The 16956-nt window shown below is 45.1% G+C and overlaps 1 protein-coding gene across 3 annotated transcripts in view; it reads left to right on the forward strand.

The window, feature by feature from the left end:
- Window positions 1-16956, forward strand: part of ubr2 (ubiquitin protein ligase E3 component n-recognin 2) — a 185761-nt gene that overhangs the window by 16297 nt on the left and 152508 nt on the right. The gene's annotated exons all lie outside the window — the stretch shown is intronic.

The raw sequence follows: 16956 nt of genomic DNA on the forward strand, positions 1-16956 counted from the left end.
AATTTTTGTCCCCTCTAATCCTTCGATGAATCACCTTAAATCTATGCCCCCTGGTAACTGTCCCTCCCAGCTAAGGGAAACCAGTCTGAAAAGCATTAGTAAAGCACTCTTCCTACATTGCAATTTCATATTATGAGTATTATATAATAATGTAACACAATTTAGTTGGAGGTAGGGGGTGGGATTCTGTGATTTACTTCTCCCTTTAAAAATTGAGACCCATGAGGGTAGAGACAAATGGTGAAGATTAAATTCCCTTGACTGTACTGTTGGACACGTTTTTCTGTTTTTCACTTTTGTTCGATCAGGAAAAATAATGATAGTTTGTATTCCTTAGAGACATTAAGCTCACACCCTGTCCACCAGTTTAGGTTGATGCAAAAGTCCCATGAGTTTTTTCATGGTGGCAATGTCCATATTCCCTTATTAACACTCACAGCAGAGATTAATTGGATGTTTTATTTAATTTTTATCTATTCTTGCATTGAATGTTCTCATCGTGGGCAAGGCCAGCATTTGTTGCCCATCCAATGCTTTCAGCCTTTGATATATGGAGTGAATTGAATTGGCTAAATATTGGCATCTATGTTACCGGGGACCTTATGGGATCTTGTGTGTAAATTGGTTTCTATATTTGGCTACAAAACAACCTGTCACCTACAATATGTACCTCTTTGGCTCTTCGAAGGCGAAAGAGCATGGCAAGGACAAATATAATCCTTAATTTTTCCCCTCTCTCGCCCTCTAAATGTTACCATTGAGTGGCATTTTGGATGAAGTGTTCTTTTGCACACGTTTCTGGTGTTGCACTTTGGGAATTTCTACACTTTTCTATTCATGACCCTAAATTATTGGCTTAGAACTTATCACAAATCTTGATCAGAACATTTGTGAAATCACTTTCCAGGTATTTATGTTCTACAATTCGACTCCCCATAATGCTATTTTGTTGATCATATGAAGCATAGACAGTAGCTGTGATGATTGACAGTAGTGTATTTTCAGAGTATGTTCTTTTTGTATATTACAGCCCTAAGATTTGTTTGATTGCAAATCATTCTTGTTTATCATTTAAGTCTTCAAAGATGTTATTGTTTGTAATTCAGTCTCATTTTTCATTTTTATTAATCTGCACTAATTCCAAATTCACACATTATCACCTTATCATTATATATGTGGAGCAAAAAGTAAATCATACAAGTGACCACTGCTTCTTGAATAGAATTCATTTGGTCAGTGGGAACCTAAATGTCTATAAAACAATCAAAGTGGAGGATGAGAATGTAGGCCAGACCATCTAGAATTAGCAGGTTCCTTTTTGGTAACATCCCAAACAAATTGACACATTTATTGAATTTCGCAACCACCAATTGCATTTTGACCTGAGTAACTCTTTTCTGTCATCTTCCTGTGTATATACTGGATGAGGGAGTGACACCCACTGATGTGCTGATACAAGCTGCTTGTGTCTCTCTCTGTTTAGTTTAATTGTTTATTTGTGGTTGCGTTATTGCTGAATCTCTTTTGTCTTCTCCCCCTGGATCTTAGCTACGTGTTGTTTCACCAGCTCAAGCTCTTGAAGTTGACTAGTAACAAAGTGCATTACATATCTTTAATTTAAAAAAAGTAAATAAACTGCATTAACACAAAAGCAACTATTATTGGTGCTTGAAATCTTGATTAAGGATGTGATAAACACCACAGCAAATGCATGAAGTTGAAAGAGCTAATTTCTTAAGAGTTCTTTACAATCCTCATATTCTTTAACCAAAATGGAACTGTACTTTCAACCGAATTAATAGAATTTTAAAACGCTAAGGAACACAGCATTAAAATACGTTACCAATGATCAAGACCTGTGGATTATTCATTATTGAAAAAAAAGAGTATATATTGCTGTCTGTTGAGTTTGCCAGTGCAGCTTTTGAAAGAATCATAAATAATTGATACTGTAGTGTTCCAGAATTGAAGTACATTTTGTTGATGAATTTTGGGCGTCTTCCAGTCTAGAGTAAATTAAAATGGGTTGTTACTGACAATGCAGGCATAAAATACTGAAATTATTGAATATTGTGGGTTAGGAGCTGTTTGTAGGGCTGCTGCCCCATTGAATGACCAACTCATTCTCTGAGGCCTGCACTAAGCCTCCAAGAATAAAAGGTCACAAGTTGCTTTGATAAGATAATTGATCGGCCGAGTCACTGGCTTTTATCTTGGGAAGAAAACAACTAGTCTTAAATGGTTACTTAAAATGCCCAGTATTTTTGAAGTGTGGGGTCGGTCTGGTAACAGAGGAAACCCAATGACCAATTCTGATGCTTGATCTCAGTGATGGTTAAAACATGCTAAAAGTTGTTGAGAACAAAAGAAGTGTCTGGATATCTGCTTTTAATGCATTAATTTTGGATTAAATCAGCAGAATTTTTAAAAGCAGTTTGATTGTTCTTTTACATTTTTCAGGGAGAGATGTCCAGAACAAAGTAGGGAGGAAAACCCTTTTAGCCTGTCAAGCCATCTTCCGCATATCTGTTTACTTATGGATTCTATCCAATTGAATTAACACCCATGTGAAAATTTTACATTATTTTTCTGGCTAATGAAAATCAACATACTGCAATATATAATGTGGCAAAGAGTAGTGGGAAGTCAGAAGATTGGGAAGGCTACAAAAACAAACAGAGGATAACAAAGAGAGAAATAAGGAAGGAGAGGATCAAATATGAAGGTAGGCTAGCCAGTAACATTAGGAATGATAGTAAAAGTTTCTTTAAATACATTAAAAACAAACGGGAGGCAAAAGTAGACATTGGGCCGCTCCAAAATGACGCTGGTAATCTAGTGATGGGAGACAAGGAAATAGCTGAGGAACTTAATAAGTACTTTGCGTCAGTCTTCACAGTAGAAGACATGAGTAATATCCCAACAATTCAGGAAAGTCAGGGGGCAGAGTTGAATATGGTTGCCATCACAAAGGAGAAGGTGCTAGAGAAACTAAAAGGTCTGAAAATTGATAAATCTCCGGGCCCAGATGGGCTACATCCTAGAGTTCTAAAGGAGATAGCTGAAGAAATAGTGGAGGCGTTAGTTATGATCTTTCAAAAGTCACTGGAATCAGGGAAAGTCCCAGAGGATTGGAAAATCGCTGTTGTAACCCCCCTGTTCAAGAAGGGAACAAGAAAAAAGATGGAAAATTATAGGCCAATTAGCCTAACCTCGGTTGTTGGCAAAATTCTAGAATCCATCGTTAAGGATGAGATTTCTAAATTCTTGGAAGTGCAGGGTCGGATTAGGACAAGTCAGCATGGATTTAGTAAGGGGAGGTCGTGCCTGACAAACCTGTTAGAGTTCTTTGAAGAGATAACAAATAGGTTAGACCAAGGAGAGCCAATGGATGTTATCTATCTTGACTTCCAAAAGGCCTTTGACAAGGTGCCTCACGGGAGACTGCTGAGTAAAATAAGGGCCCATGGTATTCGAGGCAAGGTACTAACATGGATTGACGATTGGCTGTCAGACAGAAGGCAGAGAGTTGGGATAAAAGGTTCTTTTTCGGAATGGCAACCGGTGACAAGTGGGTGTCCCGCAGGGTTCAGTGTTGGGGCCACAGCTGTTCTCTTTATATATTAACGATCTAGATGACGGGACTCGGGGCATTCTGGCCAAGTTTTGCCGATGATACAAAGATAGGTGGAGGGGCAGGTAGTATTGAGGAGGTGGGGGGGGCTGCAGAAAGATTTAGACAGTTTAGGAGAATGGTCCAAGAAGTGGCTGATGAAATTCAACGTGGGCAAGTGCGAGGTCTTGCACTTTGGAAAAAAGAATAGAGGCATGGACTATTTTCTAAACGGTGACAAAATTCATAATGCTAAAGTGCAAAGGGACTTGGGAGTCCTAGTCCAGGATTCTCTAAAGGTAAACTTGCAGGTTGAGTCCGTAATTAAGAAAGCAAATGTAATGTTGTCATTATCTCAAGAGGCTTGGAATATAAATATGATTCACCTGAAGAAGGAGCCGTGCTCCGAAAGCTCGTGTTTGAAACAAACCTGTTGGACTTTAACCTGGTGTTGTAAGACTTCTTACTGTGCTCACCCCAGTCCAACGCCGGCATCTCCACATCTTGGAATATAAAAGCAGGGATGTAATTCTGAGGCTTTATAAAGCACTAGTTAGGCCCCATTTAGAATACTGTGAGCAATTTTGGGCCCCATACCTCAGGAAGGACATACTGGCACTGGAGCGGGTCCAGCGGAGATTCACACGGATGATCCCAGGAATGGTAGGCCTAACATACGATGAACGTCTGAGGATCGTGGGATTATATTCATTGGAGTTTAGGAGGTTGAGGGGAGATCTAATAGAAACGTACAAGATAATGAATGGCTTGGATAGGATGGACGTAGGGAAGTTGTTTCCATTAGCAGGGGAGACTAGGACGCGGGGGCACAGCCTTAGAATAAAAGGGAGTCACTTTAGAACAGAGATGAGGAGAAATTTCTTCAGCCAGAGAGTGGTAGGTCTGTGGAATTCATTGCCACAGGGGGCGGTGGAGGCCGGGACATTGAGTGTCTTTAAGACAGAAATTGATAAATTCTTGATTTCTTGAGGAATTAAGGGCTATGGGGAGAGCGCGGGTAAATGGAGTTGAAATCAACCATGATTGAATGGTGGAGTGGACTCGATGGTCCGAATGGCCTTACTTCCACTCCTATGTCTTATGGTCTTATGGTCTTATATATCTTCGCTATTTTTAAGTTCACCAACTTTCTTTTTTTCAAGGGTCCTGGCCTGAGGTACATAAAACCTTGGGTTGTGGTATTATTTCCCTCTGTGCCGTATAACCATTCTTCATACTCTTAATTTTCTGTTACATTTTATTTTTCTGAAGGAGTTATTTGATGATGATATAATCTACCTGTCAGTTTTGAAAAATGCATTTTTAACTGTTACTGGCTGAGTGTACAGATTTGACTTGAATAATTTTTAAATCTTACACTGGACATGGGCATCACTGGCAAGGCTAGCATATATTGCCCATCCCCATTTGCCTTTGAGAAGATGATGGTGGTGAATTGCCTTCCTGAACTTCTGCCTTGTAGTGCAGATATACCCACAGTGCTATTGGGAAGGGAATTCCAGGATTTTGACCCTGCGACATTGAAGGCATGGTGGCAATATAGTTCCAAGTCGGGATGGTGTGTGACTTGGAGGGGAACTTGTGATGTTCACATTCATCTGCAGCCCTTGTCTTCTAGGTGGTAGAGGTTGTGAGTTTGGAAGCTGTTTTCGAAAGATACTTGAATATCATAGGGAGATGGTTGAATTCTCTCCTGTTGGAGATGCTATTGCCTGGCACTTGTGCGGCACAAATGTTACTATAATAGCGTTACTGCAATGCTATAAACATGTATTTTTTTGCCGCACAAAGAAATAAAAATCTGTAAGCTGTTTATAGAATAATTAAAGCAATTCTATTTACTAATCAAAATAATAGGATTAAACTAGATTTTCAGTCTGACGGGTTGCAGACATTACTAACTCTCAGCTGTTCTCTCCCTCAAATATTTATCTCATTCTCTTGTAACTTTTTCCATGCAGTTTGCCGTTGTGCCTCACTGGGTAAGCCATTTTACACGGAGCACTTTATAATGTGAGTCAATCATGGACTCTGGAAATTTATCATTTCAGAACATTGTTGAAGTATAAATACTCCACAGATGATTTGAAAACAAATAAATCAAATAACAGCCGTGTGAATAATAAAGGTGCCTGTTTTCTCTGTATAAATACTGGTCAAACTTTCAGTGATACCCATATACCAATCATCACAACATTATGTGGGTTGAATCACAAAAGAGAATATTTGCTGCCAAGAGGAAATATATATCGAGGAAGGCAATATGCAGACATCCATTTCACAGTAAATCATCACTTCATGTGTGGTAACAAGATGAAGAGAAGTTGAGAATGGTGTAATTGGACATAGATTAAAGTGGCCAAGCAAGGAAGAAAGCCCAAAATGTCAAAAACGCATATCTTGACAAGGATGTATATATTGGGTTCACCGCACAGAGAGATGAGGATATAGCTGTCTCCACCCCTGTTGTTCAATGTCAGGTTGACAAATTTTGCCACCAAATGAATGGAACTACAAAAGTCCCTGTAGAACTTGGAGGCAACAAAGGATGGTCAACACAATTGAAGAACTGGCAAGGCATTTTGCACATTACGAGAAGAGGACAAGGTTGTATCGACAAGCCAACTGCAGCATAACTTTCAGCTGAATCCAAGAATTCCCCTCTGTACTCATCACAGCAGTCTACATCCCACCCCAGGCGGAAGTGAAGAAAGCACTTGGCAAACTATATTCCACCATCAACAACCAAGAAACAAATCACTCCGAAGCCCTCACAATAGTCACTGGAGACTTCAACCAGGCCAACCTCAGGAAGGTCCTACCCAAACTCCATCAACATATCTCCTGCTCCACCAGAGGTGCAAACACCCTGGACCACTGCTACACAAGCATCAAAGGTGCTTACCGCTCCATTCCCCGACCTCACTTTGGCAAATCCGACCACAAGTTGGTAATCCTACTTCCGGCTTACAAACAGCAACTCGAGTGTGCTGAGCCAGTCAAGAAAACCGTGCAGTGCTGGTCCGATGAATCTGAGGGCATTCTGCGCGACTGTGGATTGGTCCATATTCAAGGCCGCAGCAGCTAACCTGGACGAGTACGCAACCACCGTCACAGACTTCATCAGTAAGTGTGTTGAGGACTTTGTACCGAAGAAGACAATACAGGTATTCTCCAATCGGAAACCCTGGCTCAACCAAAAGGTTCACTCCCGCTGAAGTTCCAGATGGAGGCTTTCAAGTCTGATGACCCTGACCTATATAAGAAATCCAGGTACGACGTACAGAAAGCCATCAGGGATGCAAAAAGACAATACCGCACCAAACGAGAGTCCCAGGCCAATGACACTAACCCACGATAACTATGGCAGGGCCGATACAAGATCACAGGCTATAAAGCAAGGCCAGGCAGAATATCTGGGGCTGGAGCATCCCTACTGCTTTGAGCAGTCAGCCAACGTATCAGTGCCACCTGCCCCAACAGCCCTGGACACACCGATACCCACTATTACAGCCTCAGAGGTAAAAGCTGCCTTCTTGAAAGTGAATCCGCGGAAAGCGACCGAGTCCCTGGGCAAGCACTCGGAGCCTGCGCAGACCAGCTGTCGAGTGTATTCGCAGATATCTTCACCACTTCAGTCCTCCGCTCTGAAGGCCACCACACTACCAGGACCAAAGAAGAACAAGGTAGCCTGTCTCAACGACTGGTGGCTGGAATGTCTGTTATCATGAAATGCTTCGAGCGGCTAGTCATGAGACTGATCACTGCCAGCCTCCAGACGGTCTCGATCCACTGCAGTTTGCCTATCACTGCAACCGGCCCACAGCAGACGCTATCTCACTGGCGCTGCAATCAACACTCAAACACCTTGACAACAAGGACACCTATGTAAGCCTGCTGTTCATAGACTACAGTTCCGCCTTCAACACCATTATCCCAACAAGACTAATAACCAAACTTCGCAATCTTGGACTTGACGCCTCCCTGTGCAGCTGGATCCTTGACTTCCTTATGGCGGCAAAGGCGCTGGCTGGGCTAATGGTGGAAATGGGAGGGGTTGGACCCTTGGAGGTTTCTGCACCCGAGGGAACAGGAGTACTCGTTTTTCTCAGCAGTCCATAAGGTATACTTGCGGATTGACTTTTCATGGTGGGGAAGGCTTTGTTGGCTGGGGTTAAGGGGTCGGAATGCTCGGCTATTGAAGTGTCAGATCATGCTCAGCATTGGGTGGATATGGTACTGGAGAGGGGGGTAGCGCAGAGGCCGGGGTGGAAACTGGATGTGGGGCTTTTGGGGAACCCATTGTTCTGTGAGAAAATTGAAAAGGTAATTAAGGAATATGTAGGTTTCAACTGTACGGGTGAGGTGTCGAAGGCAGTGGTCTGGGAGGCTCTAAAGGCAGTGGTGAGGGGTGAGGTAATTTTGTTTAAGGCCAGGGTGACAAAGAGGAGAGGTTGGAGCGGCAGAGGGTAATAGATGAGATGTCGGAGGTAGATAGGAGTTATGCAGAAGATGGGGAGCCAGCGAAGCTGGAAAAGAGGAATGAACTACAGGCGAGCTTCGACCGACTGTCTATCAGGAAGGCGGTGCATCAACTGAGACGAGCAAGGGGTGCAGTTTATGAACATGGAGATATGTTCGCAGGTCAGCTCCGGAGGGAAGGAGCGGCAAGGGAAATTCTTCAGGTGAGGGATAGGGCAGGGAAGTTGGTGGTAGCCCCGGAGCTGATTACCAAGGTTTTTGAGGAGTTTCATGAGAGGTTGTACAGGTCAGAGCCACCTGGGGGAGACCGAGATGCAGGAATTTCTAGTTGGGTTGGAGTACCCGAGGCTAGGGAGGGGGACAGGGCGACATTAAAAGAAGCAATAGTGTAGCAGGAGATAAAGGAGCAGTCGGGGAAGGTGGCACGGCCGGATGGGTTTCCGGTGGAATATTATAAAAAATTCAAGGATAAGCTGGCACCCCTGATGGTGGGGATGTTTGAAGGGGAGATAGGGAAGGGAGTGTTGCCACAAACCTTGGGGCAGGCATCGATTTCACTGTTGCTAAAAAAAGATAAGGATCCGACGGAGTGTTGGTCGTATAGGCCCATATCGCTTCTGAATGTGGACGCAAAAGTATTGGCGAAGGTACTGGCGGGTAGGCTGGAGGAGTGCCTCCCGAAGGTGATAGGTGAGGATCAGACGGGGCTCGTGAGAGGGGGGCAGCTTTTTTTTGAACATTAGGAGGGTTTTGAACGTCGTTATGGCACCGGCGGAAGGGAAGGAAACAGAGGTGGTTGTGGCATTGGATGCCGAGAAGGCGTTTGACCGGGTGGAGTGGGGGTACTTGATGGGAGTTCTGGAGCGATTTGGGATTGGACTAAGATTTGTGAACTGGGTAAAGCTATTATATAAGGAGCCGAAGGCGAGTGTCCGCACAAACAACATCAGCTCGAGATACTTTTCTCTCCACCTTGGGACAAGGCAGGGATGTCCTATGTCCCCCCTGCTGTTTGCACTTGCGATTGAGCCGTTGGCCATCACATTAAGAAGTTTGGGAGCATGGAAAGGAATAGTGCGTGGGGGGGGGGGGGGGGGGGGGCATAGAACATAGGGTGTCCTTATATGCCGATGACTTGCTGCTGTATGTGTCGGAACCGAGTGTGTCGATAGGGGGCATATTGGAGCTACTGTGAATATTTGGGTCTTTCTCTGGGTTCAAGCTGAACCTGGACAAGAGTGAGTATTTTGTGGTGTCTAGGCCGGGGGTGGGGGCAGGGGTGGCTGCCATTCCATAGGGCAGTGACTCACTTTACGTATCTTTGGGTGCAGGTTGCCCGGGAGTGGGGGAGGCTTCGCAGGTACATTATTGCTGGGGAGATGTGAAAGCTGGTCTGGCAAGGTGGGATGGTCTCCCTCTGTCACTGGCAGGCCGGGTACAGGCGGTTAAAATGAACGTGTTGCCAGGATTTCTGTTTATTCGAAAGGTGCTGCTGCAGAGGGGAAGGCAAGCCAGGGGGTTTGGGTCTCCCGAACCTGATGTACTTCTACTGGGCGGCGAATGTGGAGAAGATGTGGGGCTGGGTCAGAGGGGTTGATTCCCAGTGGGTCAGAATGGAGGAGAGTTTGTGTAGGGGGTTGGGACTGAAAGCACTAACAACAGTGCCGTTCCGGGGAAATACTCAGTGAGTCCGGTAATAAGAGCTTCATTGAAAATCTGGAGGCAGTTTCGCCAACACTTCGGGTTGGGGGCAGGGTCAAGGGAAACGCCGATTCGAGGGAACCACAGATTTGAGCCAGGGAGGTGGGATGGAAGTTTTTGAAAATGGGAAGAGAAGGGGGTTAAGACGCTAAAAGATCTGTTTCTTAGTGGTTGGTTTGCAGGATTGAGGGAGCTGGAAGTGAAATCTGGGCTGGAGCAGGGTGAAATGTTTAGATACATGCAAGTTCGAGATTTTGCCAGGAAGGAGATACAGAGCTTCCCGGAGGAACCGGCGTCCACATTTTTGGAGGAGGTGCTGACGACAAGGGGACTGGAGAAGGGGGGTCGTGTCAACGGTGTACGGAGCTATTTTGGAAGAGGATAAGGCCCCACTGGAAGGGATCAAAGCAAAGTGGGAGGAAGAGTTGGGAGAGGTTATAGAGGACGGGGTCTGGTGTGAGGTGCTCCAGCGAGTAAATGCCTCCACCTCATGTGTGAGGTTGGGGCTGATACAGCTGAAGGTGGTATACAGAGCACACCTCACGAGAGCGAGGCTGAGCCGATTCTTTGAAGGAGTAGAAGATATGTGTGAGCGTTGCGGGGGGGCTAATCACATTAACATGTTTTGGTCCTGTCCAAAGCTAGAGGAGTACTGGAAAGAGGTTTTCAGGGTAATTTCCAAGGTGGTGCACGTGAAACTGGACCCGGGTCCCTGGGAGGCCATATTTGGGGTGTCGGACCAGCCAGGGTTGGAAACGGGTGCGGAGGCAGATATCGTAGCCTTCGCTCGTTGATCGCCCGAAGGCGGATCCTGCTAGGATGGAGAGCAGCCTCTCCACCTTGTGCCCTGGCGTTGCGGGGGGACCTGTTGGAATACTTGACCCTTGAGAAAGTTAAGTTTGAACTGAGGGGAAGGATGGAGGGGTTCTCCAAGTCATGGGCATTATTCATTATGCACTTTCAAGAACTGGATAACATCAAACATTAGTTGGGGGGATGGGTGGGAGGATTGGGGGGGGGGAGGGGTGTATTAAGGGTGACTATGGGTAATCCCTGATTCCTTTTTGTCATTTGTTTATGTAAACATGCGGGCTGATGTTTGGGGGTTGGTGGGAGGATGGGATTGTTGTTATTGTTATGGGGATTGACATATTTGTTGCTGATTATTGTTGATTGTTGGTGGGTGTAAATTCGGGAGAAAATGTGAAAAAGGAGGAGAATAAAAAATATTTAACCCCCCCCCCCGTTCCACACTGTAACCAATCACTGTTTTGTCGACGATCCATCTGTCAATGTTCCCTGTTGATTATTCTTGTGTCTACTATGTATACACTGTGTACGTTCCTCGGCCGCAGAAGGATACTTTTCACTGTACTTCGGTACATGTGACAATAAATCAAATCAAATCAAGATTATCTTGGGCAAAGGGGATGTACCAAAGAACAAGTCTATGACTGAAATAAGATGGCTATGCATACAGTACTTCATTGCAATGTTCATGTAAGGTTACTTGTGACACTAAAGATTATTATTATGTTAGCAGAGGAGACTTGAGCAACAAGAAATGGCACCTACAAAATGTCCAGATTTAAACAGAAAATGAGAAGGTTGACCGTCTGCCTTTGCAACAAAACTGATTGACACAAGCTGACTCAGTTTGCCATTGGGAAATTTGCCACACCAAGCATCCATTATTGAACCTGAAATCACTATCATGCCAATACTTGTGCAGCACCCAAAGTTTGGATGATATCATCCAAGATCACAAATTGGTTTCACCATGAATTCATGCCAGTTATCAGAAAACATCTTGGAACAAACTACTGAGGAAGGACATCTTGTTACTTGATAAGAGGTTTGCGGGACTACCACAGAGAAGCTCGTAAAGCGAGATTGGATACGTCGATCGGAAAAAAAAAACAAACCACATTCAGCATTTAACCCCTTTGTCAAAGTATCTGATTGACTTTCAGACAGCAAATACTTGGGAAGGCAAATGGAATGTTGATCTTTGATGCAAGGAGTGCAACAGTAGGGAAGTCTGACTACAACTATACATTGTATTGGTGAGACAACAACTGGAGTACTGTGTACAGTTTTGGTCTCCTTAGCTGAGGAAGGCCTTGCTTGCGTCGGAAGCAGTTCAGAGAAGATTAACCAGGCTGATATCTAGGTTGAAGTGGTTGTCTTATGAGGGAAGGTTAAGCTCATTGAGAGTGGAGGTGATCTTATTGAACTGTAGAGTCTGAGGGAGTTCGACAGCTTAGATGCTGAGAAGATGTTTTCCCTCATGGGAGAACCTATTAAAAAACAATTTCGAGTAGCCAATTATTTTTTTTCTGATTAAGAGGCAATTTAGCATGGCTAATCCACCTACCCTGCACATCTTTGGCTAGTGGGAGTGACAATTAGGATCACTGGGACAATGTGCCAACTCCACAAGGGCAGTGATCCAGGGCCAGGATCGAACCCGGGTCCTCGGTGGCGTCAGACACGAGTGCTAACCACTGTGCCACTATGATGCCCCATCATGGGGGAAGCTAGAACAAGTGGCATAGCTTAAAGATAAGAGGTTTTCCGCTTAAGATAACAATGAGAGGAAATTATTGTCTGAAGGTTGTTCATCTTTTTTGAATTCTCTTCCCCCAAGCAAATGAGGCTGGGTCATTGAATACATTAAAGGCTGAATCAGTTTGTACATTTTCCCTCTTCTAATCCCCACGACAAGCAGATCCTCAAATATAGCCATTAACAGCCTCCACCGTATCTCAAAGCCACTCTCTGACCCACTTGAAGCAAATTTGATTTTCTCCAATCTGAGAAATTCGTACAGATCCCTCAACCGTGACGCAACCCCCTGTGGCATAGCCAACCTCCAATTCAAAGGTATTCATCGCCGGGCAATCAGGGGGACGAAGGCCACGACATTGGTCCCCTGCCCCTCCAGCAGCTCCGGCACCTCCGACACCCCAAAGATTGCCACAATAGGTCTCGGCTTCACCTCAACCCCTGCAATCCTTGATAGATTCCAGGATACTGTCTCCAAAGGTTCTGCAACTTCTCACACTCTGACAACATAAGCACATGGTTCACCGGCCCCTTCCCACACTTCTCACCCCCGTCTGTTACTTTGGGGGGAAAACCCACACTTCCGAGCCTGAGTGATATGGACCCTGTACACTACCTTAAATTGTATCAAACTAATTTTTGTACAGGAGGAGGTTGAGTTCACTTGCCACATAATCTCACACCGAAGTCCCCATCCTATTCCCCCCTCCAACTCGGGTGGTACGGTGGCACAGTGGTTAGCACTGCTGCCTCATTACGCCAGGAACCCGGGTGCAGTTCCAGTCTTGGGTGACTGTGTGGAGTTTGTATATTCCCCCTGTGTCTGTGTGGGTTCCCCCCGGGCGCTCGGTTTCCTCCCACAGTCCAAAGATGTGCGGGTTAAGTGGATTGACCATGCAAAATTGCCCCTTAGTGTCCAGGGATCTGCAAGTTAGGTGGGGTTACAGGGATGGGGTGGACCTGGGTAGGGTACTCTTTCAGAAGGTTAGTGCAGACTTGATTGGCCAAATGGCCTCCTGCACTACAGGGATTCTATGAACTCCTCCTCCCATATCTGCTTGATCCTTTTCACTAATGCCTTGCCCTGCTCTCTCAACCACCAATATATATCCCCAATTCTGCCATCACCCACTTCATCTGGGAGCAGCATTTTCTCCAGAAGCGTATACTCCAGTACCTGTGAACAAAGGCAATTCCTTACGCGCAAGGTCCCGCACCTGCCAGTGCCGAAACTCACTCCTCTTTGGGAATTCGAACCTCTGCAGCAGCTTCTCGAGCCCAGCAAACCTCCCCACCGCAAACATGTCCCTGAACCGCAGTAACCTCCACTGCCTATAAATCCCATCCAGTGACCTCCCGCCGATGTGAACCTGTGGTTCCCACACAATGATAGCAAAGGTTATCAACCAAAATTCTCAGTTGGGAGAGTGTTAGACTGAAGATCTAAAAGTCCCTGGTTCAATCCCGGGTTTAGGCATCAGGCCGAGTGCTGGCTTTTCTCGCTATCTGTCAAGTTGCCCTGCCTTTAGGGCGGCCTGGTGGCACAGTGGTTAGCACTGCTGCCTCACAGCTCTCGGGTCCCGGGTTCAATTTGGGTTACTGTCTTCTGTGGACTTTCTCCCTGTGTCTCCGTGGGTTTCTTGTGGGTGTCCCGTTTCCTGCCACAGTCCAAAGATGTGCAGGTTAGGTGGATTGGCCATGCTAAATTGCCCCTCGGTGTCCGAAAGTTACGTGGGGTTACGGGGAGAGGGTGGAGGCGAGGGCTTAAGTAGGGTGCTTTTTCCAAGTGCCAGTGCAGAGTTAATGGCCCGAATGGCCTCTTGCTCTGTAAATTATATGGTTCTATGACGTTAACACCGACATGTGACCCAGTTTAAAGTGCCCCTCGGCTGGTTCCAGATTTTCATAGATGACTACGCCACCGGACTCCCCATATACTTTCTCGGAGCGAGCGGCAACGGGCCAGGCACCAGAGCCCTCCAGATCATACCCATGCAAGACTCCTCCTCTAACCTGACTCAGTCTTCCCCCTCCCACCACCGTCTCATAGTCTGCACATTCGCTGCCCAGTAATAATGTAACACGCTCGGGAGCACCAACCCTCCTTCCCGCCGCTGCCTTTGCAACAAAGCTCCTTCACCCTAACCACAAGTTTATTGATGGTGGAGCAGACTCGATGGGCTGAATGGCCTACTTTTAATTCTTATATTCTTATGATCTCAAATGTAACCATAAAAGGGAACTGATTATAAGAATAGTGGAGGGTAAGGAAGACATGACGACTTGCCTGAAGAAACTCTGTCTGGATGGCATTTGTATATGTGGCCGTGCCTGGCAAGAAGTGATAAGCAAATGTGTTTAAAACTTGGAGAGATATGACGAGCTGCTACATTCAAGACTGAAATGAACAGTGACAACATGGATGATTTCAAAGGCTTCACTAAATAAATATTCGAAAGTGAGAAGAGAGCTATGGATTTGATAGTTTCAATGCTTGCGACCTGAATGATACTCCGTCTGTACCGATGTCACCTGTGCCTGGCAAAGGCAGAGGTGAGGAGTAGATAAACATCATGGATCTGAATGTACTGAAATGAACATAAATTAAAAATGACTGATTTCTTCACATTTCCATCCATTCAACAATGAATGATTGAACGTGTATGTTCAGATTTCTGTTACTTGAAGAAATAAAAATTGATTGATTGTCTTCACTTTTTTATGTTATTCTGGCTACTAGGGTTTGTGTATTTTGAAAGACTCTCATTGTAATGCAGTCTCACCTATAAAGCAGTCTCAAGATGTATTATAACAGGGTCCCAGTGTAGGACTCCATGTATAGTCATACCTGTGCTTTGTGCCAGCATGGGTCGGTGGTTGACTCTCCTGTCGGAATTAAAAGTATTCAGTTCATGAACTGTTCCTAGAACTTGAGCAGATAATTTAGACTGAGATCAAGCGTAATGTTGAGGAGGTGCTATATTGTTGGATAGGCCTTTCGGATGAAACATGGGACATAAAATAACTTGTACTGCTATTTAAGAAGTGTTCACCGAATAATAAAATCCCTACAGTGCAGAAGGAGGCCATTCGGCCCATTGGTTCTGCACCGACCCTTCAAATAAGCACTCTGCCCATTTACAAGTGTCCACCCCACCTATTCCGGTAATCCTGTAATCTATCCTGCACGTCCTTGGACATTAAGGGGCAATTTAGCATGGCCAATCCACCTAACCTGCACATGTTTGGACTGTAGGAGGAAATCGGAGCACACGAAGGAAACCCATGCTGACACGGGGAGAACGTACAAACTCCACACAGCCATCCCAAGGCCGGAATTGAATCCAGGTCCCTGGTGCTGTAAGGCAGCAGTGCTAACCACTGTGTCACTGTGCTGCCCACATGTGGTTGTGAGTTTAAAAAATTTTTTAAATTAATTTGCGGGAAGTGGGCGTCGCTGGTTAGACCACCATTTAATGCCCATCCCTAGTTGCCCTTCGGAAGGTGGTGGTGAGTTGCCTTCTTTAACTGCTGCAGTCCTTGAGGTATCCTTTTTGTGTTTTCGAAGTGGTTGAATACAACTGAGTGGCTTGTTAGGTCATTTCAGAGTGCATTTAAGAGCTGTAGGTCTGTAGTCACTTGTAGGCCAAACCAGGTAAAGATGGCAGATTTTTTTTTCCTCAAGGACATAAGTGAACCAGGTGGGTGTTTACGAAAATTGACAATCGTTTCATGGCCTTCAATGCCAGATATTTTACTGAGTTTAAATTCCATCACCTGCCGTGATGGGATTCGAACCCGGGTCCCCAGTTTATTATCTTGGGTCGCTAGTTCATTATCCTGGGTCCCTGGATTACTCGTCCAGCGACAATACCACTATGCCACCACCTCCCAATTGTGCCAGTTAGTGGAGTTCATTGGCCAGCATTACGCATGCTGGCCAACATTTACCGTTTGATCATTATCAAAGCAGATGAGTTGTTTTAGCTGTAGGAATTTGCCGTTTGAAAGTTGGCTTCATAACGACGACAAGCCTGGATGACCTAAGAACAAGAGCCAGATGGCCTCCTTTTGCACTGTAAATTCTATGAAGACATTTGCTATAATAAGTATATGTTCTTGGTACTTTTAATCACCTCTGTGGACATGTACTCTTAAGTTCTGGTTGTACATGACTAACAGCGTGCAGTAGGGATTTTGAGCAGCCTCAAGTTGTTTGAATTGGGTATGGAAGAGATGCACTAAAATGGTTCCAATAATGAGGGATGACAGTTGAATGGATAGACACCGAGAAGATTTGATATGGTTATTTAAAAGTATTCGAGGTTCAGATAGGTTAAGTCGGAAAATAATGTTTCCAATGGCCAAAGGGTTGATAACCAGAGCGCACACATTTAAGGTGATTGGCAAAATAACAAGAGGGGACTTGAAAGCTTTTTCTATGCAAGTCAAATGGTAGAGGCTTATCAGAGTCCCCATTGCACCGGTGAGGACGACATTCTGGCTGCTCATCAACTGGTAGACTATTGGCAAATCTGGACTGACAACTGGAGCAAAAAGGCGAGTTGTTA

The sequence above is a fragment of the Scyliorhinus canicula genome, chromosome 1 (genome assembly GCF_902713615.1).
Source record: "Scyliorhinus canicula chromosome 1, sScyCan1.1, whole genome shotgun sequence".
NCBI classification, from domain to species: domain Eukaryota; kingdom Metazoa; phylum Chordata; class Chondrichthyes; order Carcharhiniformes; family Scyliorhinidae; genus Scyliorhinus; species Scyliorhinus canicula.